General features: G+C 40.8%; 1 pseudogene; it reads left to right on the forward strand.

The window, feature by feature from the left end:
- Nucleotides 1–269: 269 nt before the first annotated feature.
- On the forward strand, nucleotides 270–2133 carry LOC140713047 (ATP synthase subunit d, mitochondrial pseudogene; annotated as a pseudogene).
- Nucleotides 2134–11176: the final 9043 nt, after the last annotated feature.

The following is an 11176-nucleotide window of genomic DNA, read 5'->3' on the forward strand; positions in this document are numbered from 1 at the left end:
CTGGCAGCAGTTTTATTTTCTATAGGCAGGCAACACTCTATACTTACATAAGACAGATTATACAATATAAGTGTGTAATTGACAGATATACAATATATTCTATGAATTAATAATATACTGACAGATACAACAGATACACAATATATCCTATGAGTTAACCATGGAAAGTGAGGCTTACAGAGATTAAATAAATTGTCCAATATCATATAACTCATAAGTGGCAGCCAATATTCAAACTCAAGGCTGTCTGCCTCTAAAGCGCATACCTATAAATCCTATACCATGTAAGTTCTTTAAGAGGAAGACCTTCCCAAAGTTGGTGGCTAGGGACCCTTACTGAAGAGTTGTAACTAAAGCAAGGGTCCTTTTGCTTTGATGAAAAGGTTGGTGCTAACCTTTTAAGTGGTGGTAAAGAGTGATGCACAGCATTGGAGTGTGGAAGTGTCCTTGTGTTCTGAGAAGAACGTGTGTTGTGTGTTGACTTCTCCCATGGATGCATGAGGTACATGTGAACAGTGGGTTGGAAGACAGCCTGCAAAGCTTTAAACTCCAACCAAAGTAAATAAATGCATCTTACTGGGTTTTTTTTAAGGCAGTTGTGCCTCAGGAATGGGGAACAAGCACAGGGAAAGTAGAGGAAGCCATAATCTAGAAAAATAATGGAATTGCTTGTTATAGGGTACCACCAAAGCTTAACTGTCTCTGTGACAGTGATAGTGCATAATTTATTTGAACTTATTGCAATGTTGAAAATAGTTCATGAATCCCTCATTTCCATCTTCATGAGTCTACAAGGAATCTAAAGACTCTTAAGTTGGAAAACAACGGGCCTGGGGAAACTCACTATGGGGAAAAGTGCAGAGGGTAAGGGAGAAATCACTATCACAGAGACAGTTAAGCTTTCGTGGTGCCCTGTACCAAGCAATTCCATCGTTTTTCTAGATTATGGCTTCCTCTACTCTCCAAAACCTGTGATTGTTCCCCATTCCTGAAGCATAAAGTCCAAATGTTAATACATAGCCACGACTGCACTAAAAAATCCAGTAAGAGCCGCTAGGTGCTGCTGTGGACTGTGGGCCGCTGGGGTAGGTGAAGGATCCCAAGATGGCTGGGCAAAAACTTGCTCTAAAAACCACTGACTGGGTAACTTCTTGGGAGATCATACCCTGAAACCGGAAGGCCATTGCTAATTCCCTGACATCCTGGAATGAGACTCTCACCTCCAGATTGGCTATTTTACCTAAGAATCCACCAGCTATCGACTGGACTTACTACAAGACCAATGTGGCCAAGGCAGGCTTCGTGGATGACTTTGAGAAGTTGAATGCCCTGAAGTTTCCTGTACCAGAGGATAAATATACTGCCCAGGTGTATGCTGAAGAAAATGAAGATGTGAAAATTTGTGCTGAGTGGGTGTCTCTGTCAAAGTCCAGGATTGGAGAGCATAAGAAACAGCTGGAGAAGATAAGGAACTTAATTCCATTTGATCAGATGACCACTGAGGACCTGAACGAAGCTTTTCCAGACACCAAAGGAGACAGGAAAAACTATCCCTATTGCCTCACCAACCAATCGAGAATTTATAAAATTGAGTCCAGGAGGAAGCTCTGGCCCTTATATTACACATTCTGGACATTAAAAATATAAATAATTATGTAGAAAAAAACCCAGTAAGATGCATTTATATACCTTGGTTGGAGTTTAAAGCTTGCAGGATATCTTCCCCCCCCACTGCCTTCATGTACCTCATGTGTTTACTAGAGAAATCAACACACAACACGTTCTTCTCAGAACTTAAGGACACTTCCACACTCCAATGCTGTGCATCACTTTTTACCACCAACTAAAATGCCCTTCCTTGTTCCCTACATGGCTAAATATTACCTGTTCTTAAAGGCCTAGCTCAAATGTCAACTCCTTCTAGAAGCTTCCTTCAGGCCTGATGCCCTACTTTACCTCTGCATTGCCCAAACTGAATTGTTCTAAGAGAATGTATTGCCCTTTTCACTTCTGTTATATCTCCATTTGATACTGTATTGTTGTTTGTTTATTTCGCTTAAGTGTGTCTATGAGCTAAGTACCATAATTTATTCATATATGAATCTCTAGAACCTTTCAAGTTTCTGATATATATTGGACAATGAAGATAGAATGCTTGAATACATTTTATAATATATACAAATTATATATATTTATTGTGTACAATATGTTTTTTTTTAAACAGAGTCTTGCTCTGTTGTCCAGGCTGGAGTATAATGGCATGATCTCAACTCACTGCAACTTCTGCCTCCTGGGTTCAAGCGATTCTCATGCCTCAGTCTCCCAAGTAGCTGGAATTACAGGCATGTGCCACCATGCCTGGCTAATTTTTTGTATTTTTAGTAGAGAGAGAGTTTTGCTATGTTGGCCAGGCTGGTCTCGAATCCCTGGGCTCAAGTGATCTGCCCTTCTTAGCCTCCCAAAATGCTGGGGTTACAAGTGTAAGCTGTAACCCCGGCACAGGTGTAAGCCGTGCCTGGCCAATATGATGTTTTGAAATAAGTATACACGTGGAACACTCAATCAAGCTAATTAACTTTTGATTGACCAGGTGAATGTCTTGGGTATAACAAGTAATCCAGGTGCTCCCCTTTTGGCACTCACCATTCTGACCTTCGAGCTACTGATTGGTGAATAGATGCTATGGTGTGATCTCATTCATTCCACCTTCAGCAAGCAAAAGGATCTCCTGAATACTCAGTGGAAATGTATCTTCCTGTAACTTCTAACCCTTAGTTCAACTTGTGTTTCCTTGAGTCTAAGTTACATCAGTCTTCCATGTGATAGAAATTCAGTATTTTACACTAACGGATGACCCAATCCTTCCAGATAAGCTTTTCAGATAAAATATCAACAGTATTATCAAGCTCAGTTTTTCTTTATACTTACTGTGCTTACAGTAACTTTCACATTAGCTCTTTAGAGTAAAATATAGTTTCCCAAAAATTGGGGATGTCACAGCTACTTCTTTGCAATGAGAGTAGGAACTTGGTCAACCATTAGTGTTCAGGTTCTGGTCACAGGTATGTGGATTGGAGAGCATCTGCTTTTTCACAAAGAGCAGCTTAAACAATGGAGGCCTCATGGGAGACAAGGTGTCCATCATTATGTGTGAGGCTTTGTGTCCAGGTTAACTGACCAGTTCAGAGAAATAGAAGAGTCATCTAGGAAAGTTTCCTCAACTTCTCCTCATCAAGATATATTTAATACTCTAGATTATTCTCTGCTGTTGTTCCAGAAAATAACTTAATGATTTTCTTCCTCCTCTTTCTTAAATCGGAAGCAAGACATATACTACCTGAGCAATATGACCATGCCATATTAGGCTGTGCTTGTTGGAATAAGGAGTGTCTGCCTTTAAAAGTAAATCAATACATGGTTCTAAAGGATGCCACAAGTTAAGCAACATAAATAATTACATTAGGCTTCAGTAATCATTTGGGATCCATCTAGGGGAGAACAGCACAACCAAAAACCCAAGCTTGCCTCTGCAGGTGAAGCTCCAAAAAGCTCAGGCTGGGTCTCAAACAGTGATTCTCAACTCTGCACATTTGATTCACCTGGGGAGCTGTTACCACTAGCCAGGCCCACTCCTTTATGAGATTCGAACGTGAAGCCAGTATTGAGAATCACTGGCATAGAAAGAAAATGGTGGCCTGTGGAAGTGGGGGTCACCAGAGAAGCTGGGAACCCCTCAGAAAGAAAGTCCCCAACATCAACGGAGAGCAGCTAATTTTGCTCGTTATCCAAGAGCCTCGGACTACTGTGCCTCTGGTCTCCTCAGGTGAATAAAACCCGTATGTCCCTGGCTGACCGAGCCAGTCACCACTTGGTGGTGGCTCCAAGCCAAGCAGCACATTCCCTCTGCTTGCTTCTCCCTCATAAACTTCTGGGTCTGCCAGATTTCCTCAGAGGGAGCCTCAGGACACAAAAAGAATGGGGAGGTCAAGGCAGCTGTGGTAATACCTCCCAATATTGTAGCCTTCCTTAACAATCATCCCTTACCTAACACTGCACTCAGGAGGACACAGAGCAGCCCAATAATAATGATCACATTGGTAATTAAGTATCTAAGTATCTGCTATGTGGTACCAAGCTAGATGCTTTCCATATATTATATTTTTTGCAAAGGTATATTATCTCTAGTCAATGGGGATATCAGAGCTCAGAGTGTTTAGTTAACTTGCCCAAAATACACAAGGCTAGAACGAGCCCAGATCTATCTGGCTCTGTAACTCCTGTCTTTCTATGTCATATTGCCAGTCCTTACCTCTTACCTACTACAGAGTGTCATTACCTGATCCTGAGATTAAATGAAGTCAGCCCAAGAAAATACCTAGGGGAAAGTGGAAAGCATGGGGCCAAGAGATTAGTGACTAGCGTCATTCATACTTCAATGTGTATGAGTTCTCTAACTCCCCTTCTGTTAGTGAGAAGGAACCAGGCAGAGGGAGAGATCAGTTGGGATACTCTGGAGAACCAGAATTTGCATTTTACCAAGCACTGGGGAGGGAAGGGGAGAGGAGAGCAAAGAGGGGACTGAGTGTTCAAAGGGGTCAGATAAGGCCTAGCTAATTTAACACGTATAAACTTTGCTTTTCCCCCCCCTAAAACTTGCTCCTCCTCTCTGCTCCTGCCAAGCAAAACTCATTTAATTCTTGTGCGATTAACCAATAATCATGGGAATGCCAATAAGTCAAAGGCAGGGAATGGATTTCTAGTTTCATAGCTGCAACTTCAGAAGACCGATCAGGAAGTTGGTGAGAAAAAGAGGTAGAGAGGGAAGGAGGAGCATGGTTTGGGGTCAAAGGTATAATAAGGGGGAAAAAACAAATGAACAAAAAACCAAGGTTAAATTTTACTCTGTGCTGAGATTCCACTCTTTTTGACCCTAGCCAGAAAAACAACCTTTGTCCCATGGCAGCCAACTGGAGGGCCAGCGCCTACATTTTAGGTTAAGCCAAGAAGTGAAAAACCTAACTTTCAGTTTGGGCATGCAACATTCCCAAGATGGGGTTAAATTCTTCCCTGGTCTCCTCTTCTCTCATCCAAACAAGGGGAGGTGGGAACTCGTGCTGACAGAAGGAGGGATCTTGTCTCTCCCTGGAGACCATATCTGTACACTGCTTCTTAGGTCTTTCCCTTGGCATAATCAAAAGGCAACTGCAGGAAGCCCATGGTCAGATGGACTTTCCCACAATACCAAGTTAGCACCATGTCAGGTCAGAAGAGTTCTCTGAAAGCCAATACAAACAGAGCCAGGCATATTTCCCAGAGGGACATCCCCTTTTCTTGGCCAATGTGATGTCCAGATTGTTTCTCAGCTTGGCTGCTAACCACACATCCATACTGGCTTTGATTTTCAAATCTCCCCGAATGACAAGCCTGCTCCCTCAGCAGGGACTGAGAGCAACGGTGATCTTGGGAATCAGAAAAGGGGAAACCCTCCCTGTCCTCTATCCCTGCTGTGCAAAGAAAGAGAAAACTAATAAAGTGTGATGTGGAGGTGATGCCTGATGAAGGTGCACTGGAGGAAGGAAGGCTGAAATACAGTGCTAATCAGACAGGAGTCTGAGAATTTTACGAAGCCGAAGTCTGTTTTTATCCCCTTTGAAATTAGAACCTCAGGGGCACTAAGTTTGGCCTCAATCTATGGGGCTGTCCATAAATTCATCTATAAAAAGGTCAAGAGGAGAGAGATCTAAAACGGATCATGACAATGTCTAGCATCCTTTCTGGTCTATTATGTACCAGGCATAATTCTTTCGTTTCTTTTCTTTTCTTTTTCTTTTTCTTTTTTTTTTTTTTGAGACCGAGTTTTGCTCTAACTGCCCAGGCTGGAGTGCAATGGCACGATCTCGGCTCACCGCAACCTCTGCCTCCCGGGTTCAAGTGATTCTCCTGCCTCAGCCTCCTGAGTAGCTGGGATTACAGGCATGTGCCACCACGCCCAGCTAATTTTTTATTTTTAGTAGAGATGGGGTTTCTCCATGTTGGTCAGGCTGGTCTCAAACTCCTGACCTCAGGTGATCCGCCCACCTCGGCCTCCCAAAGTGCTGGGATTACAGGTGTGAGCCACCGCGCCCGACCGTACCAGGCATAATAAATGATCTCATTTAATTCCCCACAACAAACTTTAAGGTAGGTCTTATTTTTTCCTTTCCATAGATGAAGATACAGAGGTCTCGAGAATTTTAGTAATTCACCCACAAATTTTGGTTCTCTTTGGGGCATTTGTCACCATTTGCCTCATTTATTTCTATTGAACTAGAGTTGCTCTCAGATTCTACTTAACCAGGAAACACTCATTAGAAGCCTTCCCCTGAACCAAGGAAAAAGAAAGCTTGGGCCGATTTTGCTTACTCTTGTGTCCCCAGTACAAATCCTGGTGCTGGCATAGTTGTTGTTAATAAGATTTTATGAGAAAATGAGAAAATGAAAATGGTCCATCTTGGCTCCTGCTTTAAAGTGAACTATCTTCCCTAAGTTGGAATTCAAGAAGCCTGAAAAACTGATGTCCAAGACACTGTAATGCCAGATTATATGAGATTCATAAATGATCTTTCTCTCAAGAGTGTTTCAAAGCAAGACTGGACTACACTCCTATACTCTGCCCCTTTCTAGTTGGCTGGATGTATTTCCATGTCTGTGGCCTCTGCTTATAAGCTTTTGATTTGCAGAAGTGTCAAGTCTGAAGATGAAGCTTAGCCATGTGAAATAAGGCACTTAACAATTCCTCGTTGAAAAATCACAGAAATTTTTTTTTTTTAAGATATGTTTTACCCTCTGAACTATATTTATTTCCTCAGAAAAACAAAAAGGAAAGAAATAGGCTGGGTGTGGTCGCTCACGCCTGTAATCCCAGCACTTTGGGAGGTTGAAGAGGGCAGATCATGAGGTCAAGAGATGGAGACCATCTGGCCAACATGGTGAAACCCCATCTCTGCTACAAATACAAAAACTAGCTGGGCATGGTGGTGTGTGCCTGTAGTCCCAGCTACTCGGGAAACTGAGGCAGGACAATCACTTGAACTGAGAGGTGGAGGTTGCAGTGAGCCGAGATCACATCACTGCACTCCAGCCTGGGCGACAGAGTGAGACTCCATCTCAGAAAGAAAGAAAGAAAAGAAAGAAAGAAAAGGAAAGAAAAAGAAAGAGAAGGAAGGAAGGAAAGAAAAAGAAAGAGAAGGAAGGAAGGAAGAAAGGAAGGAAGGAAGAAAGAAAGAAGAAAGAAAAAGAAAGAAAGAAAAAAGAAAGAAAAAAGAAAGAAAGAAAGAGAAAGAAAGAAAGAAAGAAAGAAAGAAAGAAAGAAAGAAAGAAAAGAAAGAAAGAAAGAAAGAAAGAAAAAGAAAGAAAGAAGAAAGAAAGAAAAGAAAGAGAAAGAAAGAAAAGTTCATAGGATTTCTTTTCCTCTTTTGCAGGAAAGGCAATTAAGATATACCTTCTTTAAAATAGTAAAATACATGTAATTTTCCACCTTTAAGACAAACAGTTCTCCATTTGTGGGGAAACTTCTGAAAATAGATGCATCTGCCCCAGTGCCAGAGCTTTGACACTGGTGTGTCTGTCTGAACTCACAGATCAGTTTTTCAGTATGTTGTAGGTAGTCTGCTCTCCAGCGTGGCCATGATTAATTCTCTCAGCTCTGAGGAGGAGGAGGAGGAGGAGGAGGAGGCCATTTGAGATCCTGAACCCCCGCCTGGTTATGCCTCACTGTTGACTTCCATACCTGCCCAGAGCAGTATGTGTTGGCTTTGGCATTTGTAAGGTCAGGCATTGCCATCAATGGAGTTCATTGTTTCGCAGCAGGCACCTGCACCTGCATGGCAGGCTCAAACAATAAGTCCATACCCAAAACCCCGCCTTTCTCCTCAGGGCACCTACTATGAAAGAAAACTTGTTGAGGCCTGGAAGCCCACTTTCATCATAATTAGGCTTCTGGGCCAACAGTTAACCACCACCGTCTCTTGGTGAACACATGAAGCTACTTCCAAATCTTGGGTACCTGCAAAGTCATGGGGCAAGGCAGAGTTAGTATTGGCTCTGTGCTCCTCTTGCCTCTGAAGAATGTTAGGCTTCAAGAATGCAGAGCACTACACATGCTATAATTCTGTCCTGTGACTTCTGGATGCTTTAGTTTTCACAAGGGCACAAAGCAATCAGGCATTCCCATAATCCTGAGATGTGTGAGAACATCATGAGTGAGAGACCTGGTCACCTACCTGAACCAGGTCTTAACCAGAGTCACAACATAGCATCCCACACTGCAGTTCATGTCTTTCATATTCAGGTACACCTGGGTTTGAATCTTGGGTCCAACATATTAATAATGCATGAATTTGGAGTAAATTGCTTAATCTCTAAATCTCTTTTTTCATCTGTAAAATGGAAATGATTATGCTTATTTTTGAGAATTTAATTTAAAATAATGGCTGTAAAATACTAAGCACAGGTTCTAACCCACAGTAATAAGTCCTTAATAAATTATAGCTATTACTCTTGTTGTTTCACTAAAAGCCCAATGATGAATTCAGTTTTAAAATATGGTGGTAGAATAACTGACAATATATTGAGTTTTGAATGTCCACCTTCACCAAAATGTATTGAGGTGTATAATTTTGAAATTGAAATTGGTGACCAAACTATTATTACACATCACACAAATCCTAGAAAACAGAGATCAGTGGTTGCTTTGGTTTGTAGTTAAAATTTGGGGTTAAGAGAATTATGAAATCTTCAAGTTCTATAATATTTTTACAAAGCACACACATACTTCATTGGACCAAACTTTAAGACATATGTTAAGCAGTTTAGGTCTTCTAGTCAGATGCTATTTAAATTTATTATTTCCCACTATTTGTTGGGACAAATCACTTCATCTCTCTGTGCCTCAGTTTTCTCATCTGTGAAATAAGAGTATTATCAGTATACTTCTCTTTTATCAGTCTTATGAGGATTAAATAAGATAATACAAGTAAAAGACTTAGCCCAGGGCATGACTCAGTAATAATTCAACAAATGATAACTCCATTTACTCTTACATTGCTGCCAACAAAACTGTTTCCCTCTTATTTGAAATGTTTCCTGCCCTCTACCATCCTCTGTGATGGACCTTTGTCACTGACAGGAAAATCTTGACATTGACGGCTTGGTTATTTCTAACAGGTGCTATTGATTTGACTTATTTCTCCTCACGACCTTCCTTTAAACCCAACAGAGAATGTGCACTGAGGCTTCTCACCAGAGGGGCAGCCTGTGGGAATGGTGCTGCATCAACAGAGAGCAAGAAGGGGAGATGCACCAAAGCTGGGGTGGCCCACATGGATGGCACTGGCCCAGGTAACACGCTCATGATTTGATCAGTATTCCCAGCGGGGACATAAGCTAGAACCTAGTTTGATTTCAGGCTACCCAGGCAAAAGGTCACTGTGAATATTAATGTGATCTCTACCAGACCAATGGGTTTGTGTCTTCACAGCTGAGATTCCAGTACTCCCTGGATTTGGTAGTATACCTTTTATTCCAAACCTCAAAACATATTTGGGTATTTTTCTGCTTAAATAATCATCTTCTATGCTAAATTTTTATAAGGACATAAAATTAAATGTGCTTACAAGTTTAATAAGTTAATTTTAGAGATAAGAGTAGATATAATTGGAACTTCTCAGGAAAACTGTATATGTATATGTTGTATTTGTGAAGGACACAAATGTATCAGAAAAAAAGTCAAGAACATTTAAGAATTGTTTCATCTGTACTATATTCTGTCTAATCAGTTAGTTAATTAGGTAAGAGCTAGCTGTAATTCTGTGATGATTGTGGAGTAACATCTAAAATGTAAAACTGCTAGGTTTATAAAAAAATTTGTGGTCTTAATTATTTCCTATTACCCAAGAATGTTATTTACATTTTTTTAATCTTTTGGGTTTCCCCCCCTAATTTTAATATGATTCTTACTTTTTCCAGGCTTTGTTGCACACATTAAAATATTAATATTTGCGTTCATTAAAGGTGATTACCTTCTAGTTTGCATATGTTGTTTCTTCCAAAAGAAGAAGGCAAAGGCGACTATTACTTCCTTTCCCTTCACTTACCCTGCCTATGATGTGAATAGGATAGAAAGTACAACTAAGCGCTGGGCACGGTGGCTCACGCCTGTAATCCCAGCACTTTGGGAGGCCAAGGCCGGCGGATCTCGAGGTCAGGAGATCGAGATCACCCTGGCTAACACAGGGAAACCCCGTCTCTACTAAAAATACAAAAAATTAGCAGGGTGTGGTGGCGGGCGCCTGTAGTTCCAGCTACTCGGGAGGCTGAGGCAGAAGAATGGCGTAAACCCGGGAGGCAGAGCTTGCAGTGAGCCGAGATTGCGCCACTGCACTCCAGCCTGGGCAACAGAGCTAGAATCCGTCTCAAAAAAAAGAAAAAAGGGATTGCATTGGGAGTTATACCTGATGTAAATGATGAGTTGAGGGGTGCTGACGAGTTGATGGGTGCAGCACACCAACATGGCACAAGTATACATATGAAACAAACCTGCACGTTATGCACATGTACCCTAGAACTTAAAGTATAATAATAATAAAAAATAATAAATTTTTAAAAAAAGAAATAAAAATTTAAAAAAAGAAAGTACAATTAAAATTAGGTTTAACCCTACATTTCTTAATATATGTGTTTTTCTGAAAACTCTGGAATGGAAAAGAGTGCTTATGTTTACAAATAGGGTGAGACATGTTTAAGTTGTCATTATCTAATCTGAACACTAATTTGGAACTGATTACTTTGCTGGATTATGAAACAATCTCAGCAGTTTCACAAATAAAAGTTCACAATATGTCCATATACTCCCACTTCTGCACATTCTTGAAATCCAGTTTACATTACGTCTTGTGTAGAATATGCTTTAATAGACGTCGACTTTTTTGGCATAGAAAAATCAACCATTCTCGATTCAATCAGTCTTCCATTTAATAAATCAAGCAATAATTCTAAGGCAGTTAAGAAATGGGGATATTGAAATATACTGGATAATGTGGTAGGGTACTGGAAACACCAGGTTGCTTATGTGATTTTTACAAATAAGACAAAGAACTGAGGTAGACATGGATATTGTGCAAAAATTTTGTGTTTTCAA

This window comes from Chlorocebus sabaeus, chromosome 12 (assembly GCF_047675955.1).
Source record: "Chlorocebus sabaeus isolate Y175 chromosome 12, mChlSab1.0.hap1, whole genome shotgun sequence".
In the NCBI taxonomy this organism is placed as follows: Eukaryota; Metazoa; Chordata; class Mammalia; order Primates; family Cercopithecidae; genus Chlorocebus; species Chlorocebus sabaeus.